The 18,159-nt window shown below is 44.3% G+C and overlaps 2 long non-coding RNA genes and 1 other non-coding gene across 3 annotated transcripts in view; 2 read left to right on the forward strand and 1 right to left on the reverse strand.

The window, feature by feature from the left end:
• Positions 1 to 7,112: 7,112 nt before the first annotated feature.
• On the reverse strand, positions 7,113 to 7,185 carry Trnaa-ugc (transfer RNA alanine (anticodon UGC)). Its single transcript has one exon. It is a non-coding gene; the product is annotated as a tRNA-Ala (tRNA).
• Positions 7,186 to 8,102: 917 nt separating this feature from the next.
• On the forward strand, positions 8,103 to 10,035 carry LOC144377543 (uncharacterized). The gene is made up of 2 exons (XR_013438534.1): positions 8,103 to 9,291; positions 9,832 to 10,035. It is a non-coding gene; the product is annotated as an uncharacterized LOC144377543 (long non-coding RNA).
• A 4,099-nt stretch (positions 10,036 to 14,134) lies between these two features.
• LOC144377807 (uncharacterized) overlaps positions 14,135 to 18,159 on the forward strand; it is a 47,171-nt gene continuing 43,146 nt past the window's right edge. The window contains exon 1 of the long non-coding RNA XR_013438975.1: positions 14,135 to 14,827. This is a non-coding gene — a long non-coding RNA (uncharacterized LOC144377807). The remainder of the gene's footprint in view (positions 14,828 to 18,159) is intronic.

The following is an 18,159-nucleotide window of genomic DNA, read 5'->3' on the forward strand; positions in this document are numbered from 1 at the left end:
CAAAGTCACACAACTAAAGCAACAGGTCCTGAATTGAGACCAGGCAATTTAGTTCCCAAGTCCCTACTTTTAGCCCAAATTAGTGAGGTTCTTCAATTAAAGCTATTTCTATGTTTCCCACCTTTGTAGGGTTTTGAGAGCTATTAAAAGGGTGTAATCTGTGGTGAACAGGGAGCTTGAGATAAACTGCCAGCCGGGCAGGACAGTGTTAGTCATCCTCTATGTAGACCCACATATCAGCAGTGACTCGCATGTTTTGCATATCAAGGACCCAGTGGGTGCTGCCAACCCTTTTCAAGAACTGGCACAAGCCAGGATAATGCAATTTGGACTTCGACCTCTCTCCCAGAGGAAGAGGAAAAGGTCTGGGTCACACTGGATCCCATATACCCCATCTGGACCCCTGAGGTAACCTCTGAGCCTTGGTGGGGTTTCCAAGCCTTTCCTCACCCCTGCTAGTGGCCTCTTCATGCTTCAGTAATTCCTGGCCACCCACTCCCTGGCTCAGTGCAGCATTGGGAAGAAGGCACGAGGCTCAGAGCTACCTTGGCAACTGTGCTGCTACTTCGGAACTAATGTGACTTGGTTTGCAAAGACAAGAAAATAAAAACACACCCTTTGTCATATATTGATCTTAATTGGATACACAATGCCTTGAAAATATTCCAGCCAGACTTGGCCTTGACCATTTCACAGACTAACATCGCGTAAATCCAGCTTTCTCTTTTCTTTATTCCCAGACTTGGTCATCCTGGTTATTTTATCTGGCATGTTGACTCAAACCAACCAACCAGACAGACCCACTGAAATTGCCCCTGGCTCAGAGGCACACTGAGTCCTGTAACTTCTCATTGTACGTCATCTGAAGATAAGGCTCAGATCCGACCTTAGACATTTGCAGTGGAAATGAGCCCTGTGGTCATATGTTCCTCTGAACTGAATTTCAGGTTGGACAGGGCGGGCCTGAGCAAGCTATAAACAGGGCTTTGTCGTCTCTTTTTCTTCCTGTGTTGAATTGGAACCAAAACTAAGGGTGCCACCCTTGGCTTCAGCCTGTTCCCGCCTCACCTCCACTCCCTCATCAGTTGTTCTCTCCCTCCTCCTCCCCACTTCTCACTCTTCATTCCCCAATGCAACAAGCTGGTTTTGTACTCTTGCCTTCCACCATTTGGTTTTCGGAGTCAAACCTGTTATACAATCTGTTTTCTAACTGTCAAAATGACATAAAATCTCTATTTACCTTTATTTTATAGGCTCCTTCAGAGCCCAGGAATGGCAACCACTTTTCGCAGGTATTTCTGCAACTGAAACATCGCCCTGTGGCAGCTCTTGCTCCAGCTCAGAATGGCCTAGGAGAGCAAGCCCCAGGTTAAGAAGACTGGCCTGATCGAGGTGCAGGCCTTTGTGCTAAATCCAGCTTACTGTATGTTCATGAGAAAAAGGGCCATTTCCCCAATGTCAGTGCACTCATTTGTGAAATGAAAGTGAGACTAGTAGCTGCCTGCCTTGTCTGAGTCCTGCAGGGATAAGCTGTGACAATATTATGTCAAGTATTTACTATAGGGCCAGGATGTAGACATTTGCTCAAGCAGTGTCAGCTATTGCTGCTATCATTTACTCCACAGAGGACTAAGGAAACGTTACTGGTGATGTCCACCAGAAAATGGACCGGGGGGGGGGATGCCCTTGTTCCTCACACTGTCCATCTCAGGAGATGCCGATGCTGAAACCAGCTTGGAGGAAATTGATTTTTCTAATTAATTGCACAGCTTCTGCAGGAGACTTGGTAAAAACGTCTCCTAAGATGTTTTGAACTCATCCTGACCAGAATGGCATACAGAATCCATCTAAAGGTTGAAACTACTACCCATCCTAAAAAAGAGAGGCTAAGAAATACCATGCTTTCCTTAAATGCCTTTTCTCTCCATCCTTTCAGGATTCCCTTGTTCTACTGGATTTGACATGAAGGTGCATTTAATTCACTTCTGACCAACTAGCACAAGGACCAAATCCCTGCCTCAACACCTACTGGATACCCAGAGGCACTCAACATACCTGTGAGCCAGTGCAGAGACCAAAGGCACAGGCTCCGGGTGTTCAACAAGTCCTGGCAGGCCCAAGAGTTGGAAGTCAATCATAGAGCCAAGGATCATTCCATCCTAGATCAAGCTATCTGTTAAGAAGTTTCCAGTAAAACAAGAGCCCCCATAGTCCTGTGTACTCTTACTGAAAGCAGTCACAGCACTCCCGTCCCCTTGTAGTAGCCCTTCCAGGTCACCAAGGGCTGACTTTCTCATACCACCAAGGCAGTTCTTACTCCACAGAGGGTTCATTCTTTTAAGAGCTTGGACCACAGCTAGAAGAATTTAAGCTAGACAAAGTGAAGATTGTGTAGGCACCAAGCATAGTCAGACATTCAAGTGGGTTGCAGAGGGTGAGACAGGAATCTTCTTTGGAGACATTTCAAATTAGAAAACAAGGATAGTTGTCATTTGACCTGACCGTGCTAGAAATAACCTGGATAACCTCAAGTTCTTCCAGCCTTGTGCTCTGTGGACTAAAAGTGAGCAGAGGGACATGGCTAGTCAGCCTCCATCGATAGATGCTAACCCACACTTTTCCTACCATATGCCAAACTTCTGTCACTTGAATTTCCTCCCTATTCCTTTCTGTACTACCTTCATATCCTAGCTCACCAATACACCCTCTGCATGCTCTCTCAGTCCCAAGGTTCCCCATAGACTCACACATCACTGGTCCCCATAGTCACATATTCACCAGTATCTCACACCTGGTTGCCTTCCCTATGTCTCATGCTATTCATACATGGAAAAAAAAAAGGGAATTTTGAAGTTAAGATTCACACAAGAAGATCACAAGAAATATAAGCCTCCTTGTAGCAACTGATAATAGAACACTAAAGGACAAAAGAGGAGTCAGGTATCAACTTAGCTCTTTCTTTTTTTCTCAAAGAGAATGATCTTCCAGGTGATCTGGGTTCAATACTCATTGATAAAATGAGTAGTGGCCCAAGATTGATAAAGAGATGATATAAATCATTCAGGCAAAATTGTAGAATGGAGTTATTTAAGCACTAATTTAGAATCCCTGGAAGTGATATTGACGAGTAGAGGGGTTTGTAAAGAACAAGTCTTGAAAAGCTAACCTCATTCTTTCTTTGATGGTTACTAGACTGATTGATCAAGAATAGGTGATAGGTTTTGCATAGTTGAACTTTAGCAATGTGCATAAGGAGGTCTCATTTACTTGTGACCAAGCAGGATTCAAGAAACAATGATATGAAAGTGTGGCAATTAATAGATTAATATCAGCCTAGAGTGGAGGTTCTGCAACCCTGGATAACTCCTGCTCCCCTTGGATTAGCAGACAAATCTCAAATCTTCTTTAATCTTGCTTTTCAAAGCTTCCACATTAAGACTAAATGAAAAAAAAAATCAAACAATGGAACAAAATGCTACTTTTGTTTTTCAATTGCACAAATGAGTTAGAAGATTCCTTTACTCATTAAGCTAATATTTACTGAGCACACACTATGTTCCAGGCATCTTCTGGTTGTGGGAAACACTAGAATGAAAAAAACACCCCAAAGCCCTGTGTTCATATAATTTACACATTTGGAACCCAAATTAACTCTGTGGAAAGGCAACCTTATACAGACGGTTGCCTCCATCTTGCCCTGATAAAATTAACTTTTTTAGACCCAGGTTCAGGTTATGTTCTATGATGGAAAAAGAAAAAAAAAAGGTAATAAATAAACACAAAGCTGTTCTTGGGGTCTGAAAAAGTTAATTATATCAAGACCAGATAAAGGCAACAGGTCTTCTCAGCATGAGTAAAAAAAATTAGGCAGAGGTAGAGAGAACACACTGAATATATTATCCATCCAACAAACACCTATTAGATCTATTTGCAAGTGATGGGGAAATCATGGAGTGTGAAAACAGCCATAGTCCCCACCATCCTAGAGCTTAGAGTCTCATGAATATATAACAGGATGCTGTGGTCACCAAAAAAAAAAAAAAAATTAAAAATGCAATATTAGGCTCCAGAGTTATAAGTCTGGTGCTTCAGATGAGGGGCCCCACTTAACTTGGTCTTGGTTAGACTGTGCCTGGAAAACTGGATTTGACTTTAGACATCACTGTGGAGAGCTACAAAGCTTGATGGTGTTCAGAAAAGAATGAACTGACGAGGGAGCATAAAGCCCGTGTAACATGGCAAGTGAGTCTCTAACTGGTGGTGCGCTCAGGAGACAGCAGGTCCACATCATAAGCACCTGCAAAGACAGACACACTTCAACTTGGGGTGGGTTACTCCCTGACAAGCCCATTAAATTTGAAAGCATCATAATTCCAAAGTGCATTTGATGCATCTAAGCCACCTGACATCCTGGCATACGACCCAGTTCACTGTAGAGTGTCTGCTGTTTCTCTTCATGGTGGTGTGACTGACTGGGAGCTATGGCCCATTGCCACTGGCCAGCATCACATGAGAGTATGGAACCACACACTGCAGGCCTGAAAGAAGATCAAAATTCCAAGTGCATTTTCTACTGACTGTGTATTCCTTTCCTACCATCTTAAAGTAAAAAAATAGTATGTTGAACGGTTGTTAAGTCGGGACCATCTGTTTGTGAAAAGCTTTAAGGTGGTCATTAAGACTGGTCTCCAAACATTTCCAGCTCTGGTCAACAAATCAAGGGCAGAACCATGTATGATAGCACAAGGTGGAATTTTTCAGTCCTGATGATGATAAGAGATGCTTTTCCCCCCACTGAGTGGCAATGATAAGATATGGTGATTGGGTTTTGACAGCCTGAACCCCCAGCTAACACTTGACAGACATTTTGAATAAGTGAGAAATAATTGTTTTCATTTGTATTATGGTCACTGAATGTTGCTGAGACTGTGCCATTGTTTGTCCCTGCAGCATAACCTGGTTGCCATACTTTGGATCTTGAATGTCCTTCAAAACTCCTTGTGTTGAAGGCTTGGTCCCCAATGTGACCCTATTGGGAAGTGGTGGAACCTTCTGAGGTGGAGCCTACTGAAAGGAAGTTAGGCATGAGGGGGGCGGGGTTGTGTCTTTGAAGGGGATAATGGACCCTCAGTTCCTTCCTGTCTCATTTGCTTCTCAGCTTTCATTAGGTGAATAATTTCTTCTGCCATGTGTTCCCACCATGATGTACTATGATGCCACAGGCCCAAAGAAGCAACCAGATCAATTGACTATGGACTTATTTTGTGAAACATGAGTCAAAACAAACCTTTCTGTCCTAAAAGTAGGTTTATCTCAGGCATTTGACACTGCAACGGAAAACTGACTAACACACTGGTCCATGCTAACTGCTATGTCTACCCTGTGAAGAGGGACTAATCTAGTAATAATATGATCCCAGAGTTAACTTGGGCTTGGGCTTGTCAAGCTGCAACAGAGGTTATAGAATTGGTTTTCACATAAAAATGAGCTTTTTGCAAAAGGTATCTTCAGAAGAAAGCAGTCTACCATCACTGGACATTTTTGGTCTACAACCCTGAGTGGGAATGATGGACAAGAGGCCTCCTCTGAGAGAAGCTAGCATGCCAATCTGGAATGGGCTTAGCAAGCACACCACAACTGCACTGCTTCCCTTGGCCTACAGGGGCAGGCCTGGAGTTGGCATGTCTTAATGTTTCGACTGGCCACATGCCCAGACCCCTGCTGCTTTCATTCTACCACATAACGATGAATCTGGGCCCATCATTGCTGTGGGCTCAGCAAAAGTGTACAAAATACACAGTAGCTCAGAAGGCAAAGAGATCAAACAATAAAGGCTTTCTTGGCCCACCATCATGCAGGATGATAAAAGTCCTTCAGGATTTCTGTTTATAGAATTATCATCCTGTGGGCATTAGGAAACCCCTGAAGTTCTTCTCTATTAGTTTGTTCTTTATCATGCTGGTTCTGCCTTCTAGGAACAAGAGCTAAGCACACTTCCTACCAATGCAGAACTCTGGTGAAAAGATCTGTTTGGGGAAATATATATTAGGAGCAAGATCTATTTATCGGAGGGTTGTGGGGAAACATGGTATTTAACGTCAAAGGCTGGATATAAGCACTTGCCCCATTATCTAGTTGTTCACTGTAACTGGCTCATACTGACTCATGAGAACCAATTGTACACACTTATCCCAACTTATTATTCAATGAGCTCACAATGGTAGATTAAAAATTGGTTGTGTGGGCTGGGGATGTGGCTCAAGCGGTAGCGCACTCGCCTGGCATGCGTGCGGCCTGGGTTTGATCCTCCAGCACCACATACAAACAAAGATGTTGTGTCCGCCAATAACTAATAAATAAATAAATATTTTAAAAAATTGGTTGTGGTGGAAATATTTAAACTACAGAAATGGACAAGTGCTAAAAAACAGAACTTTCATTATTGTGATTGTTTTGTTCTTTTAGGAAGCTTACCAGCACACCTCCGAGAACAGTGAAATAGTAAGAAATTATAATCTTTGGAGCTAGGCAGAACTAGATTCAGTCTGGCTCTGCTCTACCAGCTGTTGCCACTGGCAGAGGAAATAGGTGGATATCAAAATATCAAGGAACTTATTTGTCAAATGGTGATAATAATGAAAAATCAAATGATTAACTACATCACAGGGGAGTGTGAGGGTCAACTGAGATAATGTCCACCATGCATTTAGTGAACTAAGCTCCTTTCCTTGGTGCAAATGCAGATAACAACCTCCAGAGACAGAAAAAGAGAACACCCCTGGATCACTCATTCACCAGGGACTAGTTAGTTGTTAAACTCTCTCAATCCTTGCTCTTTTCATCTATTACAGGGCAATACAAATTGAGTTTCCCTTATCCAAAATGCTTGGGACAAGAAGTGTTCTGGATTTTGGGATTTTTTCCAATTTTGGATTACTTGCATGTACATAATGATATATCTTGGGGATAAGACCTAAGTCTAAACATGAAATTCATTTATGTTTTGTATCCATCTTACACATGTTAGCCTGAAGGTAATTTTGCATAGTAATTTTAAAAAATATTTTTAGTTATATATGGACACAATATCTTTATTTTGTTTATTTATTTTTATGCGGTGCTGAGGATTGAACCCAGGGTCTCTCACTTGCAAGGCGAGTGCTCTACCACTGAGCCACAACCTCAGCCCCTTTGCATAGTATTTTTCATGTGCCTTCATTTTGACTGTGACCTGTCACATGAGGTCAGATATGGAATTTTCTACTATAGCCTCATATTGGCAACCAGTTATGTTTGGGGGAGCATTTCAGATTTGAGATTTTTTTTTTTAGAGAGAGACAGAGAGAGAATTTTAGTATTTATTTTTTAGTTTTCGGCGGACATAACATCTTTTTGTTTGTATGTGGTACTAAGGATCAAACCTGGGCCACACGCATGCCAGGCGAGCGCTCTACTGCTTGAGCCACATCCCACATTTGAGATTTTTATTAATAATAATACCTATGTCAAGATTGTGATGAGGATTTAAAAAAAAGAGACAACTTGTAAACTCCTCTCAGTACAAATCACAGTATATTAACATCACTGAGGAATTCGTTTTAAAAGTAAGTTCCTTTAACTTAGCATTTGTCCATCTAAAGATGCCATAAGCCATCAGTCATGGAAGGAGTGAGAGAGAAGTCATTTTCTAGTTCCTTTTAGACAAGAGGGGAGTTCAGTTACTGCTTTTGAGAGCTGGACCCTGTTTCTTGGCTCCATCTGCTTTATTCACCGGTCACCCTGACCTTCATTCGCTTTCCATTTGCCAAGAAGAAATGAGGAAAGTAGAACCAAGGATTTTTTTTTTTTTTTTTGTAGGTTGCAGGGGATTCTCAACACAATTTCTCTCAGAAGAAAAACATGAAAAATCCAGAATTTCTCCTCACCCCTCTGCACACTACCTAGGCCACCCATTGGAATTTCCACTCTGAATAAAAGCCACTACACTTCAAAGGTAGCAGAGAGTCAGAGTGTCCTATATGTCAAGGAAAGAAGTAGATACCAGGGTCAAGCAGGCACACTTCCAAACCGCTGCCTTCTTTCTGAAAAAAAGCTGAGACACACCAATGTGGGGCATGGTAGCCTTCTGTCTCAGGTCAGCCTTAGAGCTGGGTAGGATCAGAGAAAGCATCTTTGTGAAATGCAGGGTCACAGAAGATCAAGGCTCTGCTGCTTCCTCAGCTGACCATCCTGTTAGGGCAATCTGCCCAAGCCTGCACTTCCTGGCTGACTTGGGGCCTCAACATTAGCTTCCACATGATTCTAGAGACTTCCAGACAGATGCAAGGGTCAGGCTGAGGATATACAAAGGATGTCACTGCATCCCAGGATCCAAGACGGATATTGAGGCATGTTGGAAATGCTTCATCTGGAATCTCGTGTTTGGCTGCTCAGGAATTCACGGTTTGGCTAACTTTCTGGTTTGATTTACAGTCATGCCTGATGGGGGTAAAGCAGGAATGTTGTAATAGCTCTGGATCACCTTGGAAAAATACCGTTCATGGCCAGCCTGGCACTGTAATTCCAGGAAGCAGCTGGTGGTGAGTCAGAGCCCCGTCTTCCTTGTGGCTTTAGGAAGCCTGTGCAAGGCCTCACCCACCCAGGCAGAGCAATCCCCATCAGCCACGTACAGGCCTTGTGGGAAGAGACTGAAAAGGGGACTCCATGCAGATTCTCTACCCACTCCCAGGGATAAAGGGAAAAGGAAAGAGATGGGAAGACTTTAGGCCCTTGGGTCTCTTGGAAATATTTTTATGCTTTTGATATAGGTGATCAGGCACATTTTCTGATTGTCTAGTCTGGAGTTGGCAGCAATAAAACTAGATAAAAATCTCTACATGCTGGATGGCATGACTTGTGTTTGCCTTATAACATTGCCAGTCTCTTAACCTGCAGAGCCAGTAGGGTCTTGGAATTTCACCCAAGGCTGGCAGTGAGTCCCGTGGCCAGATGGCTGCTTGGGCATGAGGACCATCTGTTCTGAGGTCAAGGGGGTACCCCAGTGGGTAACTAGGGAGCTGGAACAATCTTGGGGAAAGGTAGTAGGGCCATAGCTCCAGATATCCAGAGCATTCTGGTGCCTCCGTTTTAGGTAGAACATTCCCACTTTTTGCCTTTTCCTTGCCCAACTCTGGGTTCCTCTCAAGGTTGCTGCTGCCCCTGGAACAGCTTTGGGCCACTGGACACAGCATCTGTGTCTCAATTTTCTCACAGCCAACTGAAGTTGATTACACAGTGAATAAATTTCGAGAGGTGGGTTCTTTCACACCAGCTTCTGGGTCTTCACCTCCAGTTCAGAGAATAAGCTTAATTTCTTTTCCTTCTCTTTCCCCTCTCCTCTGTCTGGCTCAACTCAATGCTGATGCTTTTAAATACCAGTTTAGATCTCAGTGACCCACATTCATCCCCGATGACTGTGAGCACAAGTTCATGTTCATTGATGATTCAGGAGAACCAGGGCCTTGAAAGATGAGCTCAGTCAATGAATGTGAGCTGTGCAGTTTGTAATCCACCCCAATTCTATTGTTATGTGCCCACTCCCTTACTTTTTCCCTGGGTGTCAGCATCCTTGGCTTTTCTGGGCCTGTGTGAGATCTCTACAACTGTCCTCCCAAGACTCTTTATCCTCAAGTTTTTTAGGACAGGAACCCCCAGCCCCATGGGAGGGAGGCAAACAGCTATATGACCAGCAGTTATCTGAACAGGGAAGAAGAGATGGGAAGTGTTAAGAGGGGAGCCAACTCTGGGAACTTCCAAGTGTCAGCTCCTCTGCAAGTGATAGTCTCTCTACAGGAGATCCATAAATGATCTCACCTATGGGTCAGAGCACCTGCCCTCAACACAGCAGAGAACTTAAATGCTACTGGAAAACTTCTACATCAGCCAAAGGTCAAGGTGGAGGAACATAGAGGGAAGAGGAGAACCTCCCCAAGAACCAGCCCCTGGTCCAGTCCTAATAAATAATGTCATCCCTAATAAAAAATGTCATCCTTTCTTCTATCTGCCTTTACTTAGAGTCCATTCTTCCTCTCTCTGCCATTTTTTTTGTTTTTGGTTGTTTATAGTCTAGTCCACACCTGGAAATTTGTTAGAAATGCAGATTGTCAGACCTCCACCGCAGGCCCACTGAATCAGAAACTCTGCAGTGGGGAGAGCAAGTCCATTTTAACTGACTCTAGGTGATTCTGATGGGAGCTCAAGTCTGAAGGATCCTGCTGTCACTTTTCTCAAGTCAGGCTGCAGACTCTGTACTAACTGGGTGAGGGCTCAGTGCAACCCCAGGTCCCCAGAGGCACAACCTTGCACAGGAGCTACAGCAGGAAAGCAGAAAGAAGATTCAAGGAGGCAGCCTGGTAATTTATCAGATCTCCAGCCTGAGGGTCAGGACCTGGTTCTAGTTGGGTGATCCTGGCCAAGTCACTAAGCTCTCATTCAATTCTGGCTTTTCCTCTATAAATAAGATGAGAAGAACTGGGTCTCTGAGGTTTGGGTAGTTCTTAGTTTGTAAGTTTGACTGTGACTAGCACCTGCCTCATTATTCCTTTCTTTCTTGCTGACTCTCTACCCAGCCCCAAGGGTAGCTCTGTGCTGCTCCTGGTCTTCAGTCAGTTACTCTGTGTGTGTGTGTGTGTGTGTGTGTGTGTGTGTGTGAGAGAGAGAGAGAGAGAGAGAGAGAGAGAGAGAGACAGACAGACAGACAGACAGACAGACAGACAGATAAGGAGGTAGAGGGAGAGAGGTCAAAATCTAGAAATGAAATAGCAACACAGGTCATGAAAGCCATCATCTCCAACAGAAATGAGACTGTCCTTTGAGTTCTTCCCTCCAGTAAGTTAAAGGCAGAGTCTTTCTCAGGAACTCAGCTGAGCTGGGAGAGAGAGGGCGAACCAAGCTTCCAGGAATCAGAAGTAGTCATTTAAAGGAACAAGCCAAAAATGAAAGAGTTAAGCCTTTAATCACTTGTTGCCACAGTGTTAGCAAGAGTCTAAAACTAACACAGGCGCTCACTGCCCTATCCCACTTTCCCCTTAGAACAGCACAGGAATCTGGGGGCAGGTGAGTAAATACAGACTCAGGGCATCTCACTGTGGACAGAGCCCTGAAAAAAGGCTTGGGCAGTTTCATGGACCCTGGGGTTGAGGGAGCTGAGCGAAGGGAAGTGTCCTCCAGGTTCCCTCTTCCTATCTATGAAGAGGATGCCCTGCCAGAGGGGCCTGAGACCTCGATAAGCAGCTCCCTCCAGAGAGTGTCACACACTATGTCTCTCCCCTGGTGTGGAGAAGGTGGCTTTCCCATGAGTCAGGCCAGGCAAAGCCTTTGTGATTGTCAGTGGTTAGGCCCAAAAAGTCACACATAGGTTTGAAATCAGGAGCTGGCCTCCTCACCTCCCCCAGGGAGACTCTGTGTTCTCCTTCCTCACCGGCTTCTTCCAAGCCTCCTCCTCTAGTGTTCAAGCAGAGGTTCAGCGACTCTCTCCAGATGGAAAATGCCTTGCATCCACATGTCCAGGCTTGTGACTCGCTTGGTTCCTGCCTTTTTAAGCCATCACATAAATAATTGAGAGGACTAAGCACAAATTCCTATCAAGGGCTTATATTATTGGCACAAAGACTCTATCACTACTAAGTCAAGCAGCATTCTCTCTCTTTTGTGAAGAAGATCATGTATTAATAGCTACAGTCCAGAACTGTCTTCCTGAAAGGTGCCCAGACCTATATGAGAAAGGTTGGATATTTCAGTACAAATCCTATTGATGCTAAATCTGATACCGAGTTACTCACTACTTCTAGCCTATACCATTTTCATTGTATTTCACACACCCGTGCCTATCTTTCCTGTAGGATTGTAAGCTTCTTGAAGACAAAGACCACCTTACATGTCTAGATGCCACCCAGAGTACTTTGCTCTCTGATTCTTGCTGTCTGGACAACGTTCAGGATATAGTACCTCAGATAACATCTTAACAAATAAATACTTAACAAATAGATTTCTGGCAACAGTCTTCACCAAGAGACAAAGTTTAGAGTTGAAAACTTAATCCTTTCAAGTTCCATGAAGAACCATCCACCAGCATGTGAAATGGCAGGAACATGAGATAGCAGGCATGATCTAACAGAACTTCCACATCCCGGAATCTCTCCAAAGGGGACCATCAACTTATGGGGGTCTATTTCTGGAGACAGTAAGCCAGAAGCCCCCACCTTTTGCTTTGGTTTGTCCCAGTACTCAGACTGAACTGGTGTAGATTTATGGGTTTGTGCATAACATGCTTGATGATTTTTTTTTTTAATCCACCTTAACCCCCATCTCTGTTTGACCAGAGTCACCAAGGTGCTGCTGAAACAAACACATTCAACAGGCAGAGCTGGTCTGCTGCTTTCTAACTGGGCAATTTATTTATCTTAGGTAGAGAAAGAGGTACTTTCTACTCCAGGCAGGCACAGCCCCTGACCCCACCATCATAATTCATTCTCCTCTACCCTGCCACTGGCCCATCCCAGCTGTCCCTCCTGCTTTGTTGAAGCAGGTCCCAGACTCACAGCTCAGCTGGACTGAGCTTATCCCTGTCTTCCTCTCTGACTATCTCGTGGACAGGAGCCAGACTCTGGGTGTGTTCTCGCCATCAACTTTGCAGAGGAAAAGTCACCCGAGAAATTCCAGTTCAGCATTCCTCTAAGGATCAGTGGCTCTGACTGCTCAGCAAAATTACCTGGAGGAGAGTTTTAATAAGATGACTTCCTGGAATTTACTCTTAAACATTCAGATTCAATCTGTCTGGGGTGAAGCCCAAATGTCTGTAATTTTAAAAATGTTACACCAACGATTCTGATGCATGGCAGTTTGGGGAATCACTGCACAAATTCTGAGCTTTTTTGCAATCAGGATACACGTGAATCTTTTTTTGCCTCCAACGACTCACACAACACCTGGCACCTAAGCAACCATTGAATAAACATATTGAGTCAACGAGCAAAGGAATGATTGAAAGCAGGGTGGTGGACTGAGAGTACAGTCGACCCAGCATTGGCTCTAGGCAAGAGCCAATGGGATTTAGAAGGCAAAAATCAATCGCAGGGAGGCCAGGGATGGAATAGGGCTGCAGGGTGGGTGGGGGTGGGTGGGAGGTGAGCAAAAGAACTGGGTAATCTGAATCCCTTGTTGGAGAAAATGCTTCTGCCTTTAATGAGCTGCTCTTCCTATATTGGCATCTACAGGAGTTCTACATCTAGTCCCACCTAAGAAAGTCACTTCCCTGTTAGCCTTTCTGAAGCCCTGTATTGCCTCAGAATAGTCCACACTCCTTTCTTTGACCCATGAGTTCTTCTTTGTTTCTTTCCAGCTCAGCACATACTACATGCCCCCATCTCTTTCCCTGTATTAGCCACCCTGCCTACTTTCAGGTCACAAGGTCATATGTTCTCTCTGGGCCTGGGACACTCATTCCCTGTGCTTCTCTGCCTCAGGCTCTTTATTTCACCAACAAACTCCTCTGTGACCATCAGATTATAGCATGAAACACCATCCCCATAGAAGAGACTGTCAGCCTCTTGAGGGTTCAGGTCAGTTTGCAGCATCCAAAGCCTAACTATCAAGTGTTCCAATAGTTCAGCAGCACTCAAGATAGGGCTTGGCTTTTGTTCCTATAAAACTGGATTAATTCTGCAGAGACACAGACAAATCCCAGGACTTGGATCTAGAGAGGAATTGGGACGGGGCAGTGGGGTGAGAGTTGTGCTAAGAAGGAGAAAAGCAAAAGTGGGATTCTGAGCAAAATGAATAAAACAAAAACAGAAGGGAGCCTGTCATGCCCAGACCATTCTTGAGGTTTTAGGCTGGCTTGGGAGACCAGCTCTCATGGTCACGTTCAGCCAAAGCAGGCTGCTGAATTGGCTCCAACACTGGGAAAACCCAGGCGACCTCATAGGCAAGAGAAGACTGCAGATTGCACTCAGGCAGAGACAAGGGGCTGTAGGTGGAAACTGTGCCCCCGAGCGCGTGGGCAGAGAGCACTTTCTGGCCCCTCCGCAGCCCGGGTAAGGACCTAGTCAGGTGCAGCGCGCGTGGGGCTCAAGGGCGCCTAGAGGCTTGCGAAGCCCCGAGCTGATTTGCCTGCTTGATGCACTGATGCCTTGATTCGGTCTGACAAGTGGAGGTTGCTGTGAGAAGCAGCCTGGATTTTTTGACATTCAGCAAGCTAGAAATAGCCAGCTGGGCTCCTGAAGCTGTGGTTGCAAATGTCTTGCCCTTCCCAGCAACTGCCAGATTGAAAGGGCTTTTCCCCTGTGCAGACTTGCCCTCTGTATATGAGGCCAAGGTTCTAGTCTAAACTTGGCTTCTCACTCATGGCTTAGGGAAATTCTCTTGAATTGGCTATGGCCCAGCTTCCCTTCTGTAATATGGGGTCGTTGGTAACTGAGCCCCTTCTAACTCCAGAAGAATATGATTCTAAGTGGCTGACTGTCCCTCCTAATTCTGGGGCTTTTGCTTGAAGTCTACTGCTTCCAGAAGCCAAGAACTCCAAATATCCACTCTGGGAAGGACTAGAAGATGATCCTGATTGAAAATGAAGCTTACAAACCTTTTATGAATCAAGGACCCTATGAGAATCCATTGAAATCTATAGGTGCCTACCCCAGAAAATTAGTACACCTGCCAGACATTACCTACAACTGGTTTAAATCTCAGACACTTGGTTTAACATCTGCAATCTGCCCAACTCCTTGCAGGTGAGAAGACTGGCCTGAAACAAGCCTTCAACGTTTCCCATACCTGCCTGTCCTCCAGCACCGTGAGTACCACCTTTTCCCTCCCTTTGTCCTTCAACCAGCCTCCTCACTATCCCCCTGCTTGGGAGATTTCATAGACGAAATTGTCCTATAACTAGTTGTTAAAAAAAAAAAAAAGGTGTGGTGTCCTCTAGCAGAGAAAGAGAGAAAGTGAAAAATATCCTCCTCCCATCTCTCTCCAGCTACTTCCTCATCCTTGCCACAGTTGGGGCAGGAGTGAGGGGGTGGGTAAGAGGAGGCAGAAGTAGGAGGCAAAGATATTGCAACCAAGTATTCCCCACCTACTGCGGAAGATGCACAGATGTCATTGCTATCACACTAAACTCCCTACTCCGCATCAACCAGCAGCCACCTGACTGGGGTAAAGAACCAAAGCCATTATTGCACAGTGGCTTGCCTTAAAAGAGATGCTTGCCCACAGTATCTGGCAACCCAGGGGCTTCTTGCAACCAGGAGCAAGGGGGAGGGGCCTTTTAAAAGCACTTGTAAGAAACAGCTCTAACAATGGATGATTGAGGCTGTAATTGGTCCTCACTCCTACCATCTTATTTTGATAAAATGACATAGCCCAGCTGGGGCTAGGAAGGCAGTAAATAGAAATTCAACCTCTTGCTATTTAAAATGTGCATAGGACCAGGACATGAGTATTACTAGGAGCTTAATGGAGATGACGGCTCTGACTAGGGTCTATTGAAAGGAGATCTGCATTTTTGACATGATGGTGAGGTGACCTGTGAGCATATTAAGGTTTGTCGGGCCTAACCCAGGTCTGCTACTAATGGCCAGTACTAGACTCTCATTCATTCCTTTCTATACACAGAAAAACACAACTGTTAAGCCAAATTGTTCCAAGCTCTGTGTGCAAGAGATGGTAGCTGTGTTCATGAGGAGGACTCTTCTGCAGGCACCCCCTTTACTCAACCAGAAACCCCACCTGCCTATTTCCAGAATCACTCCTGTTGGGCTACTTTTTTTTTTCTATTGCTTTGTCTTCTGGGAAAAGAGAAGTCGGCCTCCAGCACAGAATGTAATTTGGCTTTAGCTTTAACTGTAACTCTGATCTCCATGCTTCTTGAATCAGTTCCAAAGTCTTACTATAAACTAGAAATGGGTGGCAGGTGATTCCTTAGAATTGCCCCTGTACGCAGTCCAGCATTATTTCCACACGCCTTTGGAAATGAAGCTGCAGAAACCACAGGAGGGGAAGAGAGCACAGATTAGTGACTTTGAGAGTGGAAGAGAAGGGAAAAGATGGAAGAGTTGTGCAAAAATGTGCTCAGAGGAAGACAGGCTGGAGTGACACCTGCTGAGATAGGGACGTGATTTCCTAGGATGTCCCTCCCTGCCTGTTCTCTACAAACACTGAGGTTTCTGTGGTTTAAGAAAAGAGATGCTTGGCCAGCTCATAGAAAAAGTAACTTTGTTGTTGTCACGGCTTTTAAAAGGGTCAAAAGCAGAGCAACTTCAAGGTGGTAGCTGCTCTGTTCGTAGCCTTAGAAAGACACCCTTGATCTTTTATTGTCCTGCTTTGCTCAGAGCAGCAGACTCTCCCTGGGGAAATGGCTTGCCTTAAAAGAGATGCTATTATAGCCGAAGATGTTTTAGCTTCACTTCTAGCCTCTTCCCTGTGGGAAGTAATTGCTGCTGTGGTATGTACGACCTGTACCTTCTACCCTGGCATCTTTACCTAGGTGACAGAGCTAAGTGGACACAGCTGCTTAAAATTCAGTAGGACTCATGAAGACTGGTTCAGACAACAGGATAGATAAGTACAAGCAAAATTGCACAGTACAAGTTATAAGGTGTTTGCCAGGGCAGGGGGCTGGATTCAGCTAGTGGAATGAAATTATTGTTACCTGGAATCCTGGATTAGTGAGAAAATCAGAGAGATACTGATTCTGCATCGTATACAAACATCCAGCTGAAAAGAAGAATAAAACTTCACCTCATCTTCTAGATGCCAGGCAGTTCATTATATATAGATGCTACAAAAGGATTCATATTGCCCCCCCAAAAAAGAATTAATCAGAAGCCTCCCAAATCCGAGCATCTCTAACACAAAGTCATGACTCTCAGCTCCTGGTACCTGCTTCTTCTGAGCCCAGATGTGCTCACAGTTCAGCTCTCTTTGCAAAACCAAGGTTTTATTTTCCTATAAACTCAAATTTACCTCTTCTAGGAAGACTTCCTGAATGATTAAAGGGATCTCAGTGCAAAGGAACTACACCACTCAGGAACAGCAACCATGCCACTCCACTCTCCTTTTTTGTGTAACCCTGGAATTATTCTCTAATTGTTTTGTTCTTGTATGTTTATTCAAGTAGCCATCTATGTTCTGCTTCTTCAGGTATCTCCCAAGTTCCTAGTATATATAGTAGTTGCTTGGCCAATGTCAACTGGGTTGACTTAGACAGTAATCTCTAAGTGGTAGGTCCTTGGCTCATCCATCTGAGACCCAGGACCTCCTAAACAGACTGAGAAAGGATTTAGACTGTTGACTTCAGGACATATTTGGCTCTGTATGAATGCTTTGTTTTTAAAAGCAGGGTGGGTTTTTTGTGTGTGTGTGTTTTGTTTTGTTTTTTCTCCGTTGCATTGAAGAGACAAAGCCTCATTGTTAGTGTATTTCTTAAGTCTCTGCTTATATTGGATGTCACTGTCAGGCCAGAGTCCCCACACACAGACTCCTTCACTTTTCCCTGAGCAGTCTCCAGAGATGGGGCAGGCAGTGGAATGTATTCAAACCATGGTCTATTAATAAAAGAAACCAGAACAATGTAGGGATTCATCTCTTCTCTAATTCCCCCAATGTTCTGAACCAAAACTAATGAAAAGGATGGATGTGTTTTATTCACAAATAGTAATACTTCTCCAAAAGCAGTTTGGTAGCTGGAATTTCAGTGACTACTGACCAATAAGACTTGCAAGTGTGACTGAGAATGGTGTTCTGGATTTCTAGAACAAGTTTCCGCTTTCCATCACCTTCATCCTTAGGAAGTAGCTGAGACCATTCATTTATTCCCAAGTGGTGTGTATCTGTGGTGTGCCAGACTCTGGGATAGGCATTAGAATAACAATGACCAGGGAGACCTATGCTGCTTATAGCCAAGTGGGAAAGACTGGAAATGATCAAATAAGTAACTGTCAATATATAATCATCACCTATGATAATTTTCTTTTCTGATGGAAAAGAATAATAGGATGCTCTGCAGGGATATTAAAAGAGACTTTTATCTAATTTAAAGCGGGGGGGGGTGTAGAAAGGAGAAGTCAGGAAGTACTTCTCAGAGGAAGTGACATTAGGGCTGAGCATTGAAAGAGAAGTCAAAATTAA

This window comes from Ictidomys tridecemlineatus, chromosome 5 (genome assembly GCF_052094955.1).
Source record: "Ictidomys tridecemlineatus isolate mIctTri1 chromosome 5, mIctTri1.hap1, whole genome shotgun sequence".
NCBI classification, from domain to species: Eukaryota; Metazoa; Chordata; class Mammalia; order Rodentia; family Sciuridae; genus Ictidomys; species Ictidomys tridecemlineatus.